Source organism: Helianthus annuus, chromosome 10, assembly GCF_002127325.2.
Source record: "Helianthus annuus cultivar XRQ/B chromosome 10, HanXRQr2.0-SUNRISE, whole genome shotgun sequence".
Taxonomy (NCBI): Eukaryota; Viridiplantae; Streptophyta; class Magnoliopsida; order Asterales; family Asteraceae; genus Helianthus; species Helianthus annuus.
In genome coordinates this window covers 21,926,247-21,952,246 of record NC_035442.2, presented here as the reverse complement: position 1 = coordinate 21,952,246, position 26,000 = coordinate 21,926,247, and the positions used below count along the sequence as shown (strand labels likewise).

Below are 26,000 nucleotides of genomic sequence, written 5' to 3'. Positions count from 1 at the left end.
TGTGATAAAAACAAGACTCAAGTGTTGTGTAATTTGAATATGGAATACATGTTGCACCCAAATGTGTTTAAACGAAAATGGGATCGAGTATACTCACATTGATTGCGTTGCGAATTCTTGTAAGATAGCGCACGAGTAAAAGATATCCAAGAGATCGAATGAAGCGATTATCCTAGAGATTTAAACTGGCATGTAACGAACTTGTTATTTATAAATTAAATAAATAATTTATTTAGATAATTTATCTAAGTATCAACTTTTAATTTTATAAAAAGAATTATAATGAATTGGTAATTATTATTATTATAAAAAGAAGGTAATATTTATTTTGTGAAGGAATAAGAATTATTATATCATTTATACTATTTGTAAAACTCAACATCTACTTCAAAATAATAAACGAAAAACTCGACTGTTATTTCTTTTTAAGAGAAAATAAAAAAAATCCAAAAAGAATATTGACCATTCACAGTTTTCGTTTGCATGAATATGTTTTACGTTTAGTGTCACATACATTACATTTATTAAAAGACCCCATCAGATTGCTGTCAACTCTTTCTTTTAAAACCGAACAAGATTAGAACAAGGACCACCCACTTTTACTTGTTCTTATATGTTAATAAATTCTGCAGTTTTTTTTGTATAAACAAAGTAAAACGGATGATTGAAGGAAAAGTATACCGAAACGAAATGGAGGGAACCCCGCTTGTGAACTTCGGACGTCTCCGGTGACTCCGACAAGGTGCAGGTGTGTTGCGACTGGTCCCTTCCGTTGCTTCTGAGAGTTCGACGTGAAGAGAATATTCCCACGACGTCCACGAAACTCCGATGCGAACCGTGAACTCCGGTGATGTATGGTCGTTCCGGCAAGACGGGTGCGTGTGTGTTATCGAACAGGGGGGATGGATGAGTGTGTCGAGGTGGTTACAGGCTCGGGTATAAATAGGAGTTTGTAAACATGGTAACGGGGTTGATTGATGGGTTAGTTTGGAAGGTTTCGAGTGATTACATGTCGGGAATGGAAACCCGACCATGATTGATACGGTTACATGGTAATTCTCGGGCAAAAAGGAAATGATTGGCAAGTCGAAAGAGGAATGATTTAAGGCCGATCAAGAAGGAAAGTCCGCGTGATGTTGCTGTCAATCGTTTTAGGCGGCAAAACCAAAAGAGGTTGAATCGAAAGTGTGTATATCAATTAAACGGTTAGGATTTGTAACAGCGATGACGGTAGCCCGGTCGGTTAGTACGTGTGTTTGTGAAACGAGTGATCTTGGGTTCCATTCTGGGTGTGGTTCGTTTTTGTTTCCATTTTTTATTTGAGGTTTTAATAAAGTTACAATCTACACCTTTAACTATTAAAGGCTTGGTAAACTTAGAAATGTTAACTTGGTTAGTTATATAACCTTAAAAAACTAATTTCTAACTAACTTGGTTATATATAAATCTTTAAATTAATCAAATTAATTAGTTAATTAAAGAAATAACTTCTTTAACTAGTTTAAATAGAAAAAGATTAAGCTTTGAAATTGTAAATTTAATTAATTTTAAATAAATAAATAAATAAATTATACAAAAAAAATCTTCCCAAAGATTAAGACTTCGAGTTTCAAGGGTTAGGATCCGAATTTTTAAAACGTGTCGGATTTTGGGAAATCTATTTTGACGGATGTTACAGTCTCCCCTACTTTAGAAGATTTCGTCCTCGAAATCTAAGAGTAAGACTTTTAAAGATTCAGAAGAAAGAATAAGAATGAATGAGACTTTATTATAATGTTTTATTGTTTAAGGAAAATTGTTTTCGTGAATGTACCACATAGCACATAGTTTCACATAGCATACAAAAGGTTCAATTTGTTTCACATAGCATAATTATAAATTTCACGTAGATAATGAAAGCATCGTAAATTTACTTTGTGCACAAGAGATTATTATTATTTGTTTTAGATTGCGAAGATAGTGTGCAACGCGTCTCCAAGCTTGGAATTTGGTAACGTCCAAATATAAAGTTTGATTGAGAATGAATAAATGTTGGTAACTACCTCTGAGGTAAGGAAATCACCCCTAGCTCATTGGTGAAGTTGAAAGTGAGTGGAGCTAATTGTCAAGGTAAGGAAATCACTCCTATCTTGATGATAAGCTTCCATTTTTTTTTGGGATAAGAGTATTAGCATAAAAATTTAGAACAATCCACATGACATACTTAGTTAACAAGATTAACGTATCACTGGCATGTGAATAAACAGGTCAACCCATCGTGTACCGCAATTGAATGATTTAACATGACCACTAGAATACGGGCGGGCGCTACTCCTATAGCACTACGCATAGTGCTATACATGTTAAGGTGTGGGTTAAAAGACAAGTTCATCACATAAGAATAACCTAATAATCACGAATCCAGTATAACATATTAGTATGCATGTATTAAATTGAAATGATATAACGTACAAATGTAAAACACATGAAAATGAGATAACATAAAAGAGATTTAACGTAAAACATGGATTGTCACGGAACGTAACATATGACTATTCCAAAGTGAATCAAAGTCCTTTTCGAATTAAGGAAACGTGCTTTGGCCTAATAGACAAATACTCTCATCGAGAAGCGATTAACGATATTTGTCCTTCCAGTTACTACACGTCCTTAATCGATTGGGAAAATCGAAACTTTGGCGAGAGCGAAAATCGAGGAGTGGGACTAGTTAAACAAGATGCGAGTTTCACCTCTAACTTGATAACATTGTACCCTAATGTGGTTGGTACTTATCCTAAGATAAGGGTCCACTGGAATATGAAATGGAAAACTCCCATCAAGGTTTGGATATCACTCCTAACTTGAGGGTAGATTTCGTGCAAAATCAAAGTATAGCTGAGTGAGAATCATCACCAAGTGTGGGAATCACCCCTATCTTGACGAGTCTTTTCGATTGTGTTGTAAGAGTGTCTTCAAAGCCTCCAAGTGTGTGTTGTGTTAGCCTTAGGAAAGGCATGTATATTAAGAGTCCAAAAGAAAGTAGAGGGAAGCAAAGAAGATAGAAAGGAAGTTGTTTTAAGCAACACATAGTGAATAAGCTCTTAAACTATAGACTAGGCAAGGCATTCCTAATTCCCTATAGTTATGGCTCTGATACCAATCTGGTATCAGAGTACTCCTACTATAGGCTAGGTAAAAAAATAAGGCAATCCTACCTAATTCCCTATAGTTATGGCTCTGATACCAATCTGTCACACCCCAACTGATGGCGGAAACATCGGGATGAGACGAACAAATTGCTCAAAACAACATAACACTATTTGTGACAATATTGATTAAATCAAATTTCATAAATGCCTAAAATGTCATACATTGTTCAACATGATCAAAACATAAATCAAATTTCAAACATAGTTTATTTTCTAGGTGAGTTTCTAGTCCACCCTAACTTGCTTCTTCATCATCTTGTCTATCAACCTGCAACATGTATTAAAATAAAATCAACAAAAAGTTGGCGAGTATACAAGTTTGATACATAGCATAGTAGAATAAAACAAGTTTTGAAGTTGCTCAATATCCAACATGAAGACGATGACACTAGCTACCACTTTTCAACATTGTTCAAGTTGCTTTCAAATATCGTTCAAGTTGCATATAATGAAGTTGCACTCAAAGAGTGTTGAAGTTGCATTTATATAAAGTTGCATCCAAATGAAGTTGCACTCAAAGAGTGTTGAAGTTGCATTCAAATAAAGTTGCATCCAAATGAAGTTGCACTCAAAGAGTGTTGAAGTTGCATTCAAATAAAGTTGCATCCAAATGAAGTTGCACTCAAAGAGTGTTGAAGTTGCATTCAAATAAAGTTGCATCCAAATGAAGTTGCACTCAAAGAGTGTTGAAGTTGCATTCAAATATCGTTCAAGTTGCATAGAATGTGGGGTTACAAGCATCAAATCGTTTCATGTTTAAATGTGGATAGAGTGTGATAAAAACAAGACTCAAGTGTTGTGTAATTTGAATATGGAATACATGTTGCACCCAAATGTGTTTAAACGAAAATGGGATCGAGTATACTCATATTGATTGCGTTGCGAATTCTTGTAAGATAGCGCACGAGTAAAAGATATCCAAGAGATCGAATGAAGCGATTATCCTAGAGATTTAAACTGGCATGTAACGAACTTGTTATTTATAAATTAAATAAATAATTTATTTAGATAATTTATCTAAGTATCAACTTTTAATTTTATAAAAAGAATTATAATGAATTGGTAATTATTATTATTATAAAAAGAAGGTAATATTTATTTTGTGAAGGAATAAGAATTATTATATCATTTATACTATTTGTAAAACTCAACATCTACTTCAAAATAATAAACGAAAAACTCGACTGTTATTTCTTTTTAAGAGAAAATAAAAAAAAATCCAAAAAGAATATTGACCATTCACAGTTTTCGTTTGCATGAATATGTTTTACGTTTAGTGTCACATACATTGCATTTATTAAAAGACCCCATCAGATTGTTGTCAACTATTTCTTTTAAAACCGAACAAGATTAGAACAAGGACCACCCACTTTTACTTGTTCTTATATGTTAATAAATTCTGCAGTTTTTTTTTGTATAAACAAAGTAAAACGGATGATTGAAGGAAAAGTATACCGAAACGAAATGGAGGGAACCCCGCTTGTGAACTTCGGACGTCTCCGTGACTCCGACAAGGTGCAGGTGTGTTGCGACTGGTCCCTTCCGTTGCTTCTGAGAGTTCGACGTGAAGAGAATATTCCCACGACGTCCACGAAACTCCGATGCGAACCGTGAACTCCGGTGATGTATGGTCGTTCCGGCAAGACGGGTGCGTGTGTGTTATCGAACAGGGGGGATGGATGAGTGTGTCGAGGTGGTTACAGGCTCGGGTATAAATAGGAGTTTGTAAACATGGTAACGGGGTTGATTGATGGGTTAGTTTGGAAGGTTTCGAGTGATTACATGTCGGGGATGGAAACCCGACCATGATTGATACGGTTACATGGTAATTCTCGGGCAAAAAGGAAATGATTGGCAAGTCGAAAGAGGAATGATTTAAGGCCGATCAAGAAGGAAAGTCCGCGTGATGTTGCTGTCAATCGTTTTAGGCGGCAAAACCAAAAGAATTTGAATCGAAAGTGTGTATATCAATCAAACGGTTAGGATTTGTAAGAACGATGACGGTAGCCCGGTCGGTTAGTACGTGTGTTTGTGAAACGAGTGATCTTGGGTTCCATTCTGGGTGTGGTTCGTTTTTGTTTCCATTTTTTATTTGAGGTTTTAATAAAGTTACAATCTACACCTTTAACTATTAAAGGCTTGGTTAACTTAGAAATGTTAACTTGGTTAGTTATATAACCTTAAAAAACTAATTTCTAAGTAACTTGGTTATATATAAATCTTTAAATTAATCAAATTAATTAGTTAATTAAAGAAATAACTTCTTTAACTAGTTTAAATAGAAAAAGATTAAGCTTCGAAATTGTAAATTTAATTAATTTTAAATAAATAAATAAATAAATTATACAAAAAAAAATCTTCCCAACGATTAAGACTTCGAGTTTCAAGGGTTAGGATCCGAATTTTTAAAACGTGTCGGATTTTGGGAAATCTATTTTGACGGATGTTACAGTCTCCCCTACTTTAGAAGATTTCGTCCTCGAAATCTAAGAGTAAGACTTTTAAAAATTCAGAAGAAAGAATAAGAATGAATGAGACTTTATTATAATGTTTTATTGTTTAAGGAAAATTGTTTTCGTGAATGTACCACATAGCACATAGTTTCACATAGCATACAAAAGGTTCAATTTGTTTCACATAGCATAATTATAAATTTCACGTAGATAATGAAAGCATCGTAAATTTACTTTGTGCACAAGAGATTATTATTATTTGTTTTAGATTGCGAAGATAGTGTGCAACGCGTCTCCAAGCTTGGAATTTGGTAACGTCCAAATATAAAGTTTGATTGAGAATGAATAAATGTTGGTAACTACCTCTGAGGTAAGGAAATCACCCCTAGCTCATTGGTGAAGTTGAAAGTGAGTGGAGCTAATTGTCAAGGTAAGGAAATCACTCCTATCTTGATGATAAGCTTCCATTTTTTTTTGGGATAAGAGTATTAGCATAAAAATTTAGAACAATCCACATGACATACTTATTTAACAAGATTAACGTATCACTGGCATGTGAATAAACAGGTCAACCCATCATGTACCGCAATTGAATGATTTAACATGACCACTAGAATACGGGCGGGCGCTACTCCTATAGCACTACGCATAGTGCTATACATGTTAAGGTGTGGGTTAAAAGACAAGTTCATCACATAAGAATAACCTAATAATCACGAATCCAGTATAACATATTAGTATGCATGTATTAAATTGAAATGATATAACGTACAAATGTAAAACACATGAAAATGAGATAACATAAAAGAGATTTAACGTAAAACATGGATTGTCACGGAACGTAACATATGACTATTCCAAAGTGAATCAAAGTCCTTTTCGAATTAAGGAAACGTGTTTTGGCCTAATAGACAAATACTCTCATCGAGAAGCGATTAACGATATTTGTCCTTCCAGTTACTACACGTCCTTAATCGATTGGGAAAATCGAAACTTTGGCGAGAGCGAAAATCGAGGAGTGGGACTAGTTAAACAAGATGCGAGTTTCACCTCTAACTTGATAACATCGTACCCTAATGTGGTTGGTACTTATCCTAAGATAAGGGTCCACTGGAATATGAAATGGAAAACTCCCATCAAGGTTTGGATATCACTCCTAACTTGAGGGTAGATTTCGTGCAAAATCAAAGTATAGCTGAGTAATAAATTCTGCAGTTTTTTTTTTGTATAAACAAAGTAAAATGGATGATTGAAGGAAAAGTATACCGAAACGAAATGGAGGGAACCCCGCTTGTGAACTTCGGACGTCTCCGGTGACTCCGAAATGGTGCAGGTGTGTTGCGACTGCCTTCCGTTGCTTCTGAGAGTTCGACGTGAAGAGAATATTCCCACGACGTCCACGAAACTCCGATGCGAACCGTGAACTCCGGTGATGTATGGTCGTTCCGGCAAGACGGGTGCGTGTGTGTTATCGAACAGGGGGGATGGATGAGTGTGTCGAGGTGGTTACAGGCTCGGGTATAAATAGGAGTTTGTAAACATGGTAACGGGGTTGATTGATGGGTTAGTTTGGAAGGTTTCGAGTGATTACATGTCGGGGATGGAAACCCGACCATGATTGATACGGTTACATGGTAATTCTCGGGCAAAAAGGAAATGATTGGCAAGTCGAAAGAGGAATGATTTAAGGCCGATCAAGAAGGAAAGTCCGCGTGATGTTGCTGTCACTCGTTTTAGGCGGCAAAACCAAAAGAGTTTGAATCGAAAGTGTGTATATCAATTAAACGGTTAGGATTTGTAACAGCGATGACGGTAGCCCGGTCGGTTAGTACGTGTGTTTGTGAAACGAGTGATCTTGGGTTCGATTCTGGGTGTGGTTCGTTTTTGTTTCCATTTTTTTATTTGAGGTTTTAATAAAGTTACAATCTACACCTTTAACTATTAAAGGCTTGGTTAACTTAGAAATGTTAACTTGGTTAGTTATATAACCTTAAAAAACTAATTTCTAACTAACTTGGTTATATATAAATCTTTAAATTAATCAAATTAATTAGTTAATTAAAGAAATAACTTCTTTAACTAGTTTAAATAGAAAAAGATTAAGCTTCGAAATTGTAAATTTAATTAATTTTAAATAAATGAATAAATAAATTATACAAAAAAAATCTTCCCAATTAAGACTTCGAGTTTCAAGGGTTAGGATCCGAATTTTTAAAACGTGTCGGATTTTGGGAAATCTATTTTGACGGATGTTACAAACTCCATATCTGCTTCCTAATTGACGGAATTCCCTGATTAGCCCCTCAGATGTTCGAATAGAATGTTTGAAATACCCTTATTTAATTAAATTGAATCAGGACACGTGTATGGTTGTGGGTAGCGAGTACATAATGTACGATAAGGAGATTTTGTTGGTGCATTATCTGTCGACTTCGTCTTGTATCGAGTCTTGTTGGAATTGACACTTTCAAAGGGTTAGTTTGAAGACAAAAGTTTGAAGAAGACAAAAGTTTGAAGATGACAAAAGTTTGAAGATGATGAAAGTTTGAAGAGTGCTGAATGTTTGAAGAGTGCTGAAAGTTTGAAGAGTGCCGAAAGTTTGAAGACTGAAAGTTTGAAGAGTGCTGAAAGTTTGAAGAGTGCTGAAAGTTTGAAGGCTGAAAGTTTGAAGAGGGTTTAGTTTGAAAGTGTCTTGTCCGTTTGAAGCCATTTCGTTTGAAGATGTTATGTTAGTTTCAAACGGAAGGGTCACCTTCAAACGGAAGGGTCATTCCCTATAAATACTCTTCAAACGATTTCATTTTTAACGTTCATGATTCCAACGCCGAGGTGTTGTCGAAGTGTCTCAAGCTTGTAAATTGTTCAGATATCAATATACGAGACAATTAATAGTGAATCCAAGCTAAACGAAGACCAAATCAATGAATTCCGCCTCTGATTCTGTCTGAGCACTCTTCTGATCGACTCGTTCGGTCGTTTCACGATCCTACATGTGGTATCAGAGCTCAGGAGGAAGAGTTCATACCGTTTAGCTCGTTTCGCTAGCAAATTCTGATTTTCTACACCTTCTTTCAAAATTGAACAAGTTTTCACGGTTAAAATCGGCTGAAACTTTCACAATGTGTGCGTAATTGTATTTTAACAAACCCTTGAGAATATCAGTTCAAAATTCGAAGTAAAGTGGTAAAAATGGACTGAAAATTGACTTCCGTTTGAACGAATCTTGGCCTTTCGGTTTGAAAACTGGTCCTTTCCGTTTGAAATTGACCATCTCTTTTGAACTATCATTTGAAACTGTCCATTCCGTTTGAAAAACTGATCTGTCCGTTTGAAAATTGACCTGTCCGTTTGAAAACTGATCTGTCCGTTTGAAACTGACCCTTCCATTTGAAGCTGTCGTTTGAAACTGGCCTATCTCGTTTGAAAGGGTTCCGTTTGAAAAGGGTTCCGTTTGAAAAGGGTTCCGTTTGAAAGGGTTCCGTTTGAAAAGGGGATCTAGTTTGAACTTGGTTTTCGCTTAACGGGACTGTCTTGATAAACGTATTTCCGGATCATGGATACAAATTTCTTTAATATGAGTAGTGAAACAATTAATAAAATAAATGTATTAAAGAAAGAATTTGACTCGTTTTCAGGTTGTCCAGGAGAGAATACAAAGAGTATCATTGAGAGGTATTGCCATCTTGTTCGTTCGATGTCTGGGATAGGTATAACTAAAAATCCAGATGAATGGGTCAATAAATTTGTCAAAGCTTGACCTCAAGAAGAATGGGGAGAATATCTTTTGAAGTTAAAGCACTCCGGAGAATTTTCTCGATTGACAATTTGTCAACTCATTGACAAGCTTGAAGAACAGATGGAGAAAATGCTATGAAAAAGAAAAGTCAAGAAGGAAAATCGTTATTAAAAATGAGCAAGAATATAGGTGTCCAAGTGGGAGAGGAACAGATTGGAAAAATTTCAGTTTTGAAAGATGAAAAGAAACTGATGATAAACATATTTTTGTTTTGCAGGGAAATTGTGCGAAGCTGAAATCTGAAAATGACAGACTGTTAAGTGACTTGAACAGTTTGACATTGGAAAACCAGAAATTGAAAGAAAATGCAAAGATGTTTGAAGATAAAATCAAAAGGTTTGAAATTGAGAAATTAAAAACTGAGAAAGAATTTCAATGTCAAATAAAAATTCTTGAAGATGGGAGAGATGTGTTTAGCAAAAACAACATCGAAAAGCAAAAAATGATAAATTCTCATCTTCAGAAAATTATTAGACTTGAAAAAGAAGGTGAATGTGCTCGAAAGAAAATCAAAGAGTTAGAAGAAAAGGATGAAAGCAAAAAAGAAATCTTCAGAAAATGAAGATTTCTGGATAAAGCTTGAGAACAAGAACTTGAAAGCAAATGAAACAAAATTTCAAGAACAGATAAAAGTTTTGGAAAATGAAAAATCTGTTCTTGAAAACATGAAAATAGAAAATGGAAAAACAATCAAGTCTCATTCTGATAGAATATCTCAGCTTGAAAAAGAAGCTGAGAATTCGAAAGCTAAAATTAATGAGCTTGAAAAGAAATTGAAAGGTTTTGTGACTTCTTCAGAGTTTTTGAATATCCCCTGTCCAAAACCGATCAATTCAGTTCCAATAAGTGACAATGTCACAAACTTTGACAATGTCAAAGTTGAAGATTGTGATGAAGGAGCTGATGATGAAAATGAAAAACAAAAATTATTTTTGAAATTAAAAGAAAAATTTCAAGAAACTGTTCTGCAATCAACTGAAAAAGGAAAATGCTCTAAGCAAAAACATTTGAAGAAGAAAGCGGAACAGAAACAAAAAGTTAAAAATGAGAAAATTGTTCAAGAAGAGAATAAAAGTTCATCAGATCAATCATCCAATCACAATCAAAAATCACAAAAATCAGAAAATAAAAACTCAAAAATAGTTGGTAATAAGTGGTGCAGGTTTGACCACAGTGCTCAAAAGCCAAATCCAGCTAAGAAGAGAAGATCTTGGTATATGCTAAGAAAGAAAAGAGATTGATAAAGATTGAAGATGCGAAGACTCGACACTTAAGACTCGTCAACATCTGAGGGGGAGTCTTGTAGGATCGTGAAACGACCTAACGAGTTGATCAGAAGAGTGCTCAGACAGAATCAGAGGCGGAATTCATTGATTCGGTCTTTGTTTAGCTTGGATTCACTATTAATGTCTTGTTTATTGATCTTGTAACAATTTACAATCACGTAGACACTTCGACAGCACCTCGGCGTCGGAAACTAGAACGTTACAAATGAAATCGTTTGAAGAGTATTTATAGGGAATGACCCTTCCGTTTGAAGGTGACCCTTCCGTTTGAAACTAACATAACATCTTCAAACGGAATGGCTTCAAACGGACAGGACATCTTCAAACTAAACCCTCTTCAAACTTTCAGCCTTCAAACTTTCAGCACTCTTCAAACTTTCAGCACTCTTCAAACTTTCAGCACTCTTCAAACTTTCAGCACTCTTCAAACTTTCAGCACTATTCAAACTTTCAGCACTCTTCAAACTTTTGTCTTCAAACTAACCCTTTGAAAGTGTCAATTCCAACAAGACTCGATACAAGACGAAGTCGACAGATGCATGCACCAACAGACTCCCCCTCAGATGTTGACGAGTCTTAAGTGTCGAGTCTTCGCATCTTCAATCTTTATCAGTCTCTTTTCTTTCTTAGCATATACCAAGATCTTTTCTTTGGCTCTAGCCTCGTCAGACTCCCCCTCTCATCATGATGGGATCGCCATCTGGAATTAGCTATTACCTTGAGATCAATTCCTGGCTTTATCTCTGTTTAAGCTCATCACCTACACAATTCTCAACAACTTATAAACAACCAAATAACAAACACTATTTTGATTCAAATTAATGAATCATCTAATCATTTGAGAATCTTTCATATTTAAAATTTATCAACAATTTGAAACATTCCAAATTCTAATTCAAATTAATGAATCATCTTAAACATTTCAAAATTTTCAACTCAAAGAGAAGATCTTGGTATATGCTAAGAAAGAAAAGAGACTGATAAAGACTGAAGATGCGAAGACTCGACACTTAAGACTCGTCAACATCTGAGGGGGAGTCTGTTGGTGCATGCATCTGTCGACTTCGTCTTGTATCGAGTCTTGTTGGAATTGACACTTTCAAAGGGTTAGTTTGAAGACAAAAGTTTGAAGAGTGCTGAAAGTTTGAATAGTGCTGAAAGTTTGAAGAGTGCTGAAAGTTTGAATAGTGCTGAAAGTTTGAAGGCTGAAAGTTTGAAGAGGGTTTAGTTTGAAGATGTCCTGTCCGTTTGAAGCCATTCCGTTTGAAGATGTTATGTTAGTTTCAAACGGAAGGGTCACCTTCAAACGGAAGGGTCATTCCCTATAAATACTCTTCAAACGATTTCATTTGTAACGTTCTAGTTTCCGACGCCGAGGTGCTGTCGAAGTGTCTACGTGATTGTAAATTGTTACAAGATCAATAAACAAGACATTTATTAGTGAATCCAAGCTAAACGAAGACCGAATCAATGAATTCCGCCTCTGATTCTGTCTAAGCACTCTTCTGATTGACTCGTTAGGTCGTTTCATGATCCTACAGATTTGTACCCTACCCTTTACCTATATATATATATATATATATATGGTTAGAGTTCTGCAGGTTATGTAAATTTTTTTGGTTCTGAAATGATCTTGATCCTATATATATATAGGGTTGGGTTCTAGAATGAACACTAGGTTGAGAGTGAACTCTGTGAACTAATCTGGTCCATTGGATTACATCATCTAAAGATTTTTAAACAATGGCAAGATTGTAATTATAATGTTATAACCTCCCTTTAAATTAATTGACATAAGGGTATTTGCGTCTTTTGTAAATTGCATTTATTAAACAATATAATCAAAATCCCTAAAATCTCGCTAGTTTCCGTATATACAAGATACACAGCTGTTAGTGTATACACATATGTACAGTCTCACTAGTAACAGTTTATACAAGATATACAGATTTTAGTTTATACACATTTGTACAGTCTCGCTAACTATCAGTTTGTACAAGATACACAACTGTTAGTTTATACACATGTGTACAGTCTCGCTAACTATCAGATTATATAAGATACACAGTTGTTAGTTTATACACATGTGTACAGTCTTTTATACATCTGTGTATTATATTAAAAAATGGTTACATATGTGTATATTAAAAACATATAGTGTATTATGCATGCGCACGAGTAGATTCATATAAAAACTATGAAATTGATGAAAACGAAACATATCACATGTATGCAAAAATAAATAACTTCATCACATATTAAAAAAAAGAGTTAATGCCCAAAAATAATTACAATTTCAATCTCAGAGAAAATTTTCAATATTTATTGAAAATTATAAAAACTTAAAAACAATATATTATCATATCTATAGATAATAAAAGAAAAACAATATTAAAGCTAAATTAAAACAAAATCTATGGATAAGGAAATGATAGAGAAATAATTTGAAATGAGAGATAGAGAGAGAGAGAGAGAGAGAGAGAGTTAAGAGAGGAGAAATTTAAGAGATTTTAATTAAACATACTTGGTTAATGTCAATCTTACTTTTTTGATCTAAAAAATGATCAAGGGTCAAGATTAGTTCACACAGTTCACTTTCAAGAAGTTGTTCACTCTTGAACCTAATCATATATATATAGAGAGTGGGGATCCTACGGAAAGTGTGTTTTTCCTAGAAAGTCTAGGAAGCGATCTGGACCATCCAATGGGTGTGTTTAATGGTTGAGATCATCATGGTGGCATTTTGGTAATATGTGTTTCTTAAAAATAGGATTATTTAATTAATCAGGGTAGATATGTCATTTAGCTTATTTTAAATATGGAAATAATTGTCATTCCATAACCACCCCACATTTCATGCGATTCTCTCTCTCTCTCCCTTTCTCTCTCTCTCTCTTCCTTCTATCCTTCATGAAGAAACACATCAACAAAACACGTCGTATTAATCTGCTTGCTAATCTGCTTGTTGTTAAAACACAGCGTCAAGAAATCCTCCATCATTACCAGCATGGATGGTAAAACACAGCGTACGAATCTGCTTGCTGTTAAAACACAACTGTATGAATCTGAATGCTAAAACACAACTGTATTAATCTGCTTGCTGTTAAAACACAATTGTATGAATCTGAATGCTAAAACACAACTGTATGAATCTGCTTGCTGTTAAAACACAACTGTATGAATCTGCTTGCTGTTAAAACACAACTGTATGAATCTGAATGCTAAAACACAACTGTATGAATCTGCTTGCTGTTAAAACACAACTGTATGAATCTGAATGCTAAAACACAAGTGTATGAATCTGCTTGCTGCTAAAACACAACTGTATTAATTTGCTTGCTGTTAAAACACATCGTCAAGAAAACGGAGATAATGCGAACAGTATTTGAATGGTGATGATGAACTCGGAGATGGTGGAGATGGAGAATTGTTTGATGATAACGAAGATGAAGAAGGAGAAGGTTGCGAAATATAAAAAATCTTGGAGAAACAGTTTCCATAATTATAGGCATTGTTAGTTAATGAGAGATAAAATTCCAAAAACAAAATAAAATGTCTAATTACACAAGTGCCCTTTTAGTTAAAATCCCTCCATGCCACGTGTCACATTCTTATTGCTTCATAGACTTTTTAGGAAAAATCCATTTTCTACCCAACTCCTATATATATATATATAGGGCTGCTAGAAAGAGAACCACCTCGAGTTGTAAGAACCGCGAGAACTACACCCCACGGGTGGGCGTTCACCATGATTTTTTTTTACAACTAGATGTGTAAATTATAAACACAGCCGTAAAAAAAAATTTAAACGCCGCGGCCGAGGGGGTAGTTTTTTACACCACAAGTTTGGTGTTTTTAATTTTTTTTTCTTTTTTCTTTTTTTTTTCACCAAACTGTGGTGTAAAAAACTACCCCCCGGCCGCGGCGTTTAAATTTTTTTTTACGGCTGTGTTTATAATTTACACATCTAGTTGTAAAAAAAAATCGTGGTGAACGCCCACCCGTGGGGTGTAGTTCTCGCGGTTCTTACAACTCGAGGTGGTTTTCATTCTAGCGGCTCCCTATATATATATATATATATAGGGCAAGGATAAATCGAAAACCCACTCCAGTTGATTAAACCCTGAAAACCCAATAATCACCATTGATCAAAGTTGATGGATGGCTAGGATTAACTTTTGCCCCATCAATTGCTTTTGTGTACTTTGTCTCAATTTTTTAATGTATTTAATGTATAGAAGGGTAATATTGGAACAAAGAAATGTTTTCTCTCTCTCTCTCTTGATTAAAGTACTTTTCTTTTATTATTTTATGTTTTTTCTCTCTCTCTCTTGATTAAAGTACTTTCTTTCATTATTTTATGTTTTCTCTCTCTGATGATTAAAGTTCTATCACCCATTAACAAAGACATTCAAGCAACCATCAACAAAAGCACTGATCAAACACACATAGAGCAAAAATGTACAAAAATCTCAGTGAAAAAAAAATGTAACACGGATACAGCAAAAATGTACAAAAATCTGAGGCAAAAATAAAATGTAACATGGTAAAAACAAAACCAAAAAATCCATAACATATAAAATTCTCAGATTCAACACAGCAAAAGTCTACATAAATCTCAGGCATTTTTGCTTTGATTGATTGTTACATTTCTAACACAAAAAAAAAAAAATGTAACAGGCATTTTTTCTTTGATTGTTACATTTCGTAACTATGTTCAACATCAAACATCTTTTGAATCATCTTCAACATCTGAAACATCATCTTCAACATCTGAAACATCATCTTCAAAGTGTAGATTTCCAAACAAAGTTGAAAAAACATACTTATTCACCTTCTTGAACAAGATCTAAAACAAATTTTACACAAAAAATGATGTAATCAATAATAAAAACAACAGTCTAAAAAAGTGTACAACACACTTTATTTTCAGTAACGTGCATTATTTATGTAACACGAAAAAAATGTAACATGCATTTTTTAATTATCAATTTATGCCAGAAACACAACACACTTTATTTTCAGTAACGTGCATTATTTATGTAACACGATAAAATGTAACTATTTATGTTGTTTAGAATTTTTAAATATGTAACTAACAAAACATATTAGAATTGTTACATTACTAAACCCTTCATCTTCTTGAACAAAAAATAAAAAAAGTTATAGATAAAACAATAAAAATGCAGAGTAAAAAAATTGCAGATTTGCAAAAAAAGCTTAAAAACATACATATTCACCTTCTTGAACAAAAAATTCGAACAAAACCCTTCAGCATCCTCAAAAAACGTAAAAAAGGATGTGTAATTTTCTTAAACATCATCTTTAACATCGGATTTGCAGATCCATAAAACAAGAACTTAAAAACCTTTATCTTCTTAAACAAAAAAAATTGCAGATCCATAAAAACAACAAAAATGCAGACTAAAAATGCAGCCTAAAAAATGAATCAAATCGAGCACCTGAATCAAATAAGCTTAAAAAAAAGGCTTCAAAATCAAATCGAGCACCTGAAATTGGCTTTGGCTGTGATTATTCCCCTTAAAAAAAATAAAAAAAAAATCCCCCCTTGAATCCCTAATTCTAGTAACCCAATTTTGACTTTTTTTCAAGATAAAAACCTCAATAACTTGATCTAACAAAAACACATCATGGTAATCATAATCATCAGAATTAACGAAAATAGGTTTCAAAGTGAAATCATATGAAAAGAAAAAGAATAATTACCACAAGATCAACACCATCTTCATTATAATGCCAGGCACCTTCAACCTTAATAACAACAAACGAATATCTGACAGTGGACCCATACTCCGCTTTATGCGAGAAACATTCTTCCCTATCGATAACAAACCTGATCCCCAACACAACACCCATGTTCGCCGTCAGAACCACCAGAACGGCCGCCACCACCACCGCCGCCGACAACTTCCTCATCTGAAACAAACACAAAGAGTTTAACAATATCGGAATTTGGAAAGTGAAAGTTGAGGATTATGATTTGAGGGTTTGAAGGGATGGTAGATCGGTGATTTACCTGTGATTTGAGTTTGGAATTTAGGTGGGATTGAAGGGAAGGAAGACCAAAGTAGAAACAAGTCGAACTCAACCAGAGTCGTATATAGTTTGTGTTTGTTTGATGGGTTTATGTTCCTGATTGTAACTCGTACTTGTAACTCGGCGAGATTTGGGCTAAAAAAGAGTTTTCCGGCGGTGGTGGTGGTGGTGGAAGTAGGTTATGGCGGTGATGGTGGTGGTGGAAGGAGGAGGTGATGTTGTTGGTAGAGAGATGGAGTAGAGATCTGGAACTTGGAAATGAGAGTTGAGATTATGGCTTGAGATTATATCCATGAATATGTAAAAAGAACATGTGATGTGAGAGAGAGATACAAGTACAATGTAATTAATGAAAAGCTTGACAAGAACAAGTAATGTTGAAAGATCTGCACACATGTTGACAAGAAAAGTACTTACACTTGAAAAAGGGTCAACAAAATTCAAAAGGTAAAGAAAGGAAAAGACCGTTATGCCCTTTTCTACTCTCAATCTAAATACATACGTGGATCAATCCTAGCCACATGTGTGAGTTTTCAGGGTTTAGTCAACTGGAGTGAGTTTTCTCCTTATAATTAGCCTATATATATATATATATATATATATATATATATATATATATATTAGGACGGCTAGAAATGATAATTCACACACAATCTAAGCTTACTTTTAAATTTACATTAGTTTCTACTAGGGTTATTGGATTTTATCACCCTTAACTATTGGTCATTGGCTGCTGTCACCCCCAACTATCACTTTGACGCCTGCCACCCCCAACTTAACACTTAGTGTGTTTTGTCACCAGATCACTAACTTTTGATCATGTTACTATACTGTTGGAGGTGTCCTAAGATCCCTAAAACCTTCCCAAGATCCCTATGACATCCCAAAGAGTGTAGTAACAGGATCAAAAGTTAGTGATCAGTTAACGACGTGGTGACAAAACACACTAAGTGTTAAGTTGGGGGTGACAGGCGTCAAGGTGATAGTTGGGAGTGGTAGCGGCCAATAGCCAATAGTTAGAGGTGATAAAATCTAATAATCCTTTCTATTATTATGATTCTCAATCAATTGAAGATAAACATCTTTAGTTTCTATTATTTTTAATATGCTTTTAATATACTTCCTTTAGTAGATATATGGGTGGTAATATCCTACTTATAAAGTATGATAGTTTGTTCTCCAAATCTGTTCTGGAGCACCGAGAAAAAAGTTAAAATAATTTATTTTAATGACAAATAACAGAAATTATTAAAAAAAACAAAACTAAAAGAAGATGGTCTCGTGGTGGTTTCAAGAAAGATTTTGATTGGAGATAATATATATATGGGTGGCATATAGGGTGAGGGTTGGGTTATTTTTATTTTATTTTTTGTTTTTTAACAAACAGGTTAAAATGGTAATTTTGAAATATATAACGTCCAAATATAATTGTAATTAAAGAGAGACATAATTAAAGAGTGACGTGTGTGAGAAGAGGACCATACTTGATTTTAACTTTACCAACAAAAACAGCCAGCCAGCCCCTACCACAATCCGGTAGAGCATCAAACAAAAAAATATGAATCCATCATCTACAACGGGTATTTACATTAGTCACTCTATCGAAGCGTTTTATATTTAGACCTATATTTTAACCAAAAAAATCCAAACGACTTAATATCATTACAAATGCCATCCGTGGGAACCATTCCTCTTCTGAGAACCATCTCGTTCCGGGCTTTCCATAAACACAAGCAAACAGTAATAATAATGTCATGAACCACTTCCGCCTTAGCCTTTCCTCTTCTTGCCGTTTTGTAAATCTCCATGAGGTCCCTGAAGGAAAAGATAATGAAATCCGGTCACTTGCACCATGAGTTAATAAAGTTCCAGATTCTTGTTGCAACTATGCATGAGAAAAAGAGGTGGTTGATCGCCTCTACCACATCCCCACAGAATACGCAATTCTCCAAGTTCAAGTTAACATTCCTCTTCCTTAACGCCTCACATGTCAAAAGTCGATTCATTTCCACTCTCCACACCGTAATATTACATTTTGATGGAGTCCATTTGCACTAATTAATCACAAAGTTCTGATCCGAAACTGCCTCCTTCATCATCAAGCCTTTTAGCGATGCCACCGAAAAACAACCAGACTCATCACCCAACCAGGTCCATGCGTCGCTGGAACCCGAAAAAGAAACCGGCGGTATCAGCGATATGCACTCATGCCATTCCGCTATCTCCTCCGTTGAAGTCGGAGCTTGCTTCCATTTCCACACCCAAGTCAGATCCTGAGCTTATATCTCCACACCCATTTTGCAAGAAGGGTGTCATTTACCACTTTTAATCTACTAATTCTGAGACCCCCCCTCTTTTGGTGAAGCCATTCTTTTCCAGGCCACCTAAGGAATTTTCCTTCCATTACTTGTTCCCGCCCACAAAAGCCTTCTCATCATCGCTTCTAGATCTTCAATCACTTTGCATGGAGCTCTGAATAAAGAAACGTAATATAATGGAAGACTTTTGAGCACCGCTTTAATGAGGACGACTCTTCCCCCAAAGGAGAGAGAACAGGCCTTCCATGAGGTAAGACAGGTCTCAAAAACTTCATATACCGGTTTCCTATTACTTATCTTATTCATGTTCGCCCCAACCGTGATACCTAGGTAATTAAATGGATTACCACCCTTTTAACATCCTAACAAAGCCTCCATATTATCGACTTTTCTCGTATCCACTCCTATCCCCATCAAACTTGATTTTTTAATGTGACACCCCAATATTTTTTATTAAATCCTAAGATGACACGTGTCTGAAGACCCTCCATATAATTCACAATGTTGAAGGTGAAGGGTTAAAATCGTCAAAAAAAGGAGGATATCAAGTCGAGGGGCTAAGGTTGCCTAAAAAGCAAATTTTTGGGTGAATTCGAGGTCCTTGCGGACCGTGTTAATATCCCCTGCAGTCCGCAAGGGGTATTTGAAATTATTGCGTGCAGACGGTCCTTGCGAACCATATGGGAAATCCCTTGCGGTCCACAAGGGGTTCCCAGACTGTTAGAAAATCATTGGCAGCTACATTTGCTGTATTTTTTATACCTTTCTTCAACATTTTCCACCTTAACTCCTGTTGTGCCACCTCCTATGCCACTAATCAGCTTCCTAAAGTTCCCTATGACACTTGGCAACCTCCTATGCTTCATTCTTCCCTATAAATAGTCCTTTAATCCTCCATAATCTTCACACCATTTCCAAACAGACTAAGTCAAAGTGTGAATAGCCTTCCTTGAGTGTTTTAAGAAGTTTTCTAAAGCAAGTAAGTTGTCCTTCCTTAATTCTTTCCATAGAAGCTAGTTTCATAGTTTAGTTTTGTTCAAAAGTCCGGAATTGTCAAGAGTTTGACGTTTCCGTTGGCTTTCAATTCTGACCACTTTAGTCAAGTCAATTTTAAAATTAAATTCATCCAAGTGATCATCAGAATGTAGGGCATAATACCCTGCAATTATATCACGTGATCATCACGTCTTAATGGGTCAAATGACAAGTCAAACTTATATTTCTAAAAAGTCAAAACGCAGCTTTATGTAAATATCAAAGAATGATTTTAAAACATATGTAATCTAATGTTTTGACACCAAAATAGTTTGTAAAACATAATAAAATATATTTTAACATGTTGAACTTGTCGTGAACCCATTTGACCATTTGAACCCAAATTTACGTGCACGACCCGTTATAATAGCATAAAACAAATAAACAAGTGGGTCTAGAAGCCAAAATGAAGGAGTGGAACATAGTTTGATTCTAGTAAGTCACTTTGAATGTCCATACACAAGGTTCAAAATGAAGGAGTGGAACATAGTTTGGAAAGCCAAAGCTTCCATTTGTTTACACTTCACAAGTCACAAGTTCATCATATGGAAAATAATGACTTGTGCTTGCTTTCATCATTCGATTACCATGTATAAACATAAATAAAATGAGTGTTTGACTCATAACTTTGATGGTAATCACCTCAACACAAACCCACAACCATAGACTTGATTGTGAGCTTGGTGGGTACAAGATTCCACCAAGTTATTAGCAAAAATATGAACATGCAAGAAGATAAAAACAAGCAGAAAATAAAGTGCACTTTGGACCTCAAATATGGTGAGGTTTCACCTTAGTTTGCACAAGAAAACTTGTGAAAACCTTACTAGAGGTTATCCAAGTGTTTTAGAAGAATAAACAAGAAGGAAATAGATGAAGAAGTGAGTTAGAACTCACTTAGATTCACTGAAACTTTCTGCTCAAACTTGTTAGAAATTAGATGAGATTGAGAGTGTTTTTAAGGTGTTTAGAAAGCTTGGAAAGTGAAAAATAAATGGGGAAGTGATGTATTTATAGTTGGGGATATTAGGGTTTAGTTAGTTTTGTAATAAATAGGAGTAGTTGGGAGTTAAACAACAAAAAGAAAGGAACCAAACAAACCATACAACTTGCGGCCGTAAGCTGTTAGGCAACATTTAAATTTTCTTTTTTTTTGACAATATAAGTTATATATTTGGCACTTTGTAATGTATTTAACATAACTTAAGGTGTTACATGATATTTAAGGGTGTAATTATCATAATTATATGCAAAAAGGAACATGAAATCAAATGTTGTCAAGTATTTAAACATGAATTTAGTGTTGTAAGGCATAAGTGATGTATTGTAATGATTAGTCAAGTATATGTATGCGTAGAATGTTCAAATCACGTATTTTCGATTAATCGTTTGTACGTTAAACATGTTCATGATACGAATATGAAATAAGCTTATGATTGAATCAAACGTATAAGTGTATGACTTGAATGTATAAACGAATGTACGAACAATGTATATTTCCCAATTTCATTAAGATCGAAGTCTCGGATTTACAATGGTTTGAAACGAAATACGATTACAAAGGAAACAAGTTTCCGAAAATAGAATTACAATACACTTTTTCTAAAAACGGAAAGCTAAAAAAAGGAGGCGTTATAGTATCGATTTAGCATGAAAATGACCACTGATGCACCCATCGTGGACGTAGTTGTAACACCTCGAAATTTTGTGTCCAATAATGTGTTAACACGTGTCATTAGTTTACACGTGGCATTAAATAATAAATAAAGGACTAAAGTTGACAAACCTTGAAAGTATGTAAATTCGAGGGTTATAAAGGTCAACAAAGGGTAAATATACTGTATAGTAACCCAAAACGATGCTCGTACCTTCAAACGAATAAATCATGGATCGTACGGAAGCGAAACGCGGAAGAAAGTGAGAGATTACAAGCTGCAGGGGTTAACTGTGTCAACATGTTTAATTATACCTCTGAGTGACCCTTTGACAAACCCGAAGATTTGTAATAGTAAAATACGCTCACTAGAATGTACTATATAAATTTCGCGAAGTTCCGTTTTAAAACGAGAAAGTTATGATCAAATTCGTACGAGAAGGGTTAAAAGCGTCAACAATGAAAGTTAAGGCTTTCCGGATAGTAATTAAACTAACCGGGGACTTAACAGTGCGGGTAAATGGCACGAGGCCCTTAATTGTAATTAACCGAGGGCCAAATCGCAAAGTTACCCCCTTCGAACCCGAAAGGTCAGGTTATTAATTACAAAGATTCGGTTAATCATTGCAAAAGATTTAAAAATCTTTGAAAACAGGCCTCAGGCGGCCCGCCTGAGTGAAACAAGCAAGTTGAAGCGGGCCGCGAGCCACCTGTGGATACGCGTCTGACATGAAGATTCATGCGGCCCGCCTACAAGCTGCATGAAATCTAATGCGGGCCGCGTGCACCACCCAGATGCAGAAACTTTGGACAGACTTGTTGTTTGAAGTTGTGAACGATCAAAAGTGCAATAAATGAAGCATGGGCGCCCTCTACTTGCCTCCTAGCACCCAGGGCCACCTGCTGATCATCCATACTCCCTTGTAGGTTGAGTTGTAGTGATCTTGTGCTTGGAAATTCACTATAAAAGGCACTACATTGCACACTAATGAATCACACCTCAAACCTGCATTCTATCTCACTTCTGGAGCTCCAAAGCTTTCCTCTATCATTCTAAGTCGTGCACTAAGCTTCTGTAAGTTGCCTAACCCTTTGTGGTTTCATTTTTCAATAGTTTTAGCCTAAAAGTCAATCCACCGTAACTAACGATTGACTTTGCGATAAATCACGAATGGTCCAGTGGTTTGTCGAATCAAAGATAGTTATATGATGGTAATCATGTGGGCATTAAACCCCTAAAAGGGCACCCCCTGATTCCCACTCTAACTAGTTCAAAAATCGAGTCAAACGTGCTTAGAAAAAGTCAACAGAAATGTCATTTTGCGATTTCTTGCATAATCTGTAATGTAGACGATATGTAACATGTTTGAACACTCATAAAACATGATAATAAGTATATAAACTAGTCTAAGCTTGTTTGATCCGACCATTTCCTGTTTAGACCCGGTTCGGAGCCGAAAGTCGCAAAAGTTTGACTTTTGCATTGACTTCAGTTCTGACCCGTTAAAATTTGATTTAGATATGCCTTAGGACTCTCTTAGGACCAGGTTACATGATAGTATAACCCTTTGTGACCGGTTCGTTGTTTGTCCGAGTCTTTTACACATTTCCGTTAAATGCTTAAAAGTTGACCGTAACGCCCTTTATAAATTAAAACGAGAATTTCGGACACATGAATGGATCATAACCTTGGTTACTGATTTCTAAGCATGTCCCTAAAATTTCACGTCAATCCGAGGTCCAGAATATGAGTTATGCTAATTAGCGCAAATTGCGAAACTTTAGTAATTAAATAGCGCAATTAGCATAACGCCTATCTAAACCCGGATTTCGACACCAAACCTTTTACACACTGATGTAAAATAATATTTTGGGATTTTTAAAGATTTTTAATTATTTTTAAGCTGCTCATAACCTACGGTTATGGCAACGGTTCGGTAAATACCGAATATACCCTTTTCGGCCATAACTTGAGTTCTACAAGGTCTTTTGACCCGATTCCAGTTGCTACTGATTTTAAATAATAAATAAAGTATTTTAGACTTTATAAACTGTTCGGGAAACTCAGATTTCCTGTAGAACTCTAAAACCTCTTTTATAATCTTTAAAAAGACCAGAATACCCCTACGGGGCATAATATGAACTTAAACTCGTTACGGGCATTACGGAAGGTATCCTACTGATACCACAACCTCTTTAAGGCATATTGACTTAGGAAACAAGTGTAGGACTCCTACGGTTACCCGTTGCGCCTTTAGCGCGCACGGTTCGGCTTATGTAACTAGTTTACATAAGTTAGCCGAAACGGGTCAAACCATATTGTTTTGACCCCAAAATCCAGAGTATGATTATTATACCCAAATAAAACAAGTCTTCAAACTTGTTGGGTCAAAATCACACTCCATTCACGGTTTTCGCCTTTCACGCGATTAAACCGTAACTATCCTTTGAAACTGACCGGTCTAAGCTACGGCAAATATAAAGACCCGTTAGGATTCTAATAGGTTATTTTAAAACCTTCTTTCCAGAATAGGAGACCAGTAAAAGCTATCTGTGATTTATTCAATTAAGGATTATACTTGCAAAGGTAAATACTTTTAACTTATTTTCCGTTATACGGGCTTGGGTTACGGTATCTAAAATACTGCTTGGTCGGGCAATTGACCCCAACTCATTTGTAGTTGGGTATTATTATCAATGTGACCCGTTTAAAAACTTGTTTTGTTGGCTTAACGCCTTTGGGGGCTTAATGACCATGTCCCGGATATCCTTGGAAGCATTTACGAATGGCCACGACCTTGACATCCCGGTGTAGGCGTAGACCCGGCATTATGTCTATAATTATAAAAGTGTTGCCGTTGGTTACCCGCCACGGTTTTATATGATGTGGCGTGTCTATTAAACTTTAATCGGACATGACTCGGGCGACCGAACGCATAGTAACATGTAATTCTTTACAAGATTTAATTATAAATTATCCCAAGTTATAAAGAGTTTGTGCCTTGAGCATTTAAACCAATTTTAATAAACATTTTTACAAAAGTGTCAGTTGAACGTATTTACCAGTGTAAACTGACGTATTTTCCCCAAAAGACTAAATCCAGGTACTAGGCGTAATTGGCTGGGATTTCTCCTTAGCATCATTAGAAGTCTCGCAAGCTTAAGATGCCTGAAGTCTGTTGAACAATATTTTTGTTATTTCTATTTGATCCCCTGTGGATTATTATTTCAACAATGGTGATACATTGATATTACACTTAATGTTGAAATATATTATCTTTATGCTTCCGCTATGCATTCATATAATTGTGTGGTTTTACTATATTGTTGCTAACTACGTCACGGTAATCCCCCACCGGGCCCACCGGTGATACACGTGGAAATCGGGGTGTGACAGGTTGGTATCAGAGCCAACACTGAGCGAATTAAACACTAGCCTTTGTGTTTAATCTCAGTTACATAATTGCACATACTTGAGTCTAGACAAGAACATACGACAAATTCAAATTTGTTATTCCAGTTTGTCTTTTTATTGTTTATTGTTATTTAAAGTTTTAAAAGCAGGAAAAATGCCACCTGCAATCAGACGAGGAAGAGGAGGAAGAGGCAGAGGAACGATCATTACTCACCATGATCACGAAGCTGGGCCTTCGAACACGCGAGCTCCTTCCAGTACAAGGAGTGAAGAACCACAGAGACGAAGAAATCTTTTTGAACCTGTGAGACATTCTACCTCGCATAGCTCAACACCCTCATACCGCCATTCGTTTGGACCAGACTCGGAAAATAATCCTAATAACCCTCAACCATCCTTTTTACCTCTACAGCGATCTGCATCGCACCGTGCTTTTGATGACCCCACTCCTTACTTCAGAGGTCAGTTTAACCCAGCAGATTACATTCAGGAACCTGCAGGCTTTGTCCCGTTAGGACCACAGGATCACTTCTCAGAAGACCACATGGATGAGGACACAGATCCCGTAGAACCTGCTCGTGGTACGCCCACACATCCTATCGAGATCTCTGATGGATCTTCTTTTCATGGCACACCTTATCAAGGGCCAGATAGTTTTCAAGCGCTGTTCAACCAGCACGAGTGGTACTTCACACCCTCCCATCAGACAACGCAACACGAGCAGCAGCAACAACAGGATCCTTCAGAGGATTCGCGGTTTGTGACCGTTACGCCACCACCACCGCCACCGGTTCAACC

General features: G+C 35.7%; 1 long non-coding RNA gene across 1 annotated transcript; it reads right to left on the bottom strand.

The window, feature by feature from the left end:
* Positions 1–16,451: 16,451 nt before the first annotated feature.
* LOC118483041 lies at positions 16,452–16,855 on the bottom strand. Its single transcript, XR_004869499.1, has 2 exons — positions 16,761–16,855; positions 16,452–16,660 (listed from the first exon to the last, which is right to left on the bottom strand). It is a non-coding gene; the product is annotated as an uncharacterized LOC118483041 (long non-coding RNA).
* Between the last annotated feature and the right edge of the window lie 9,145 nt (positions 16,856–26,000).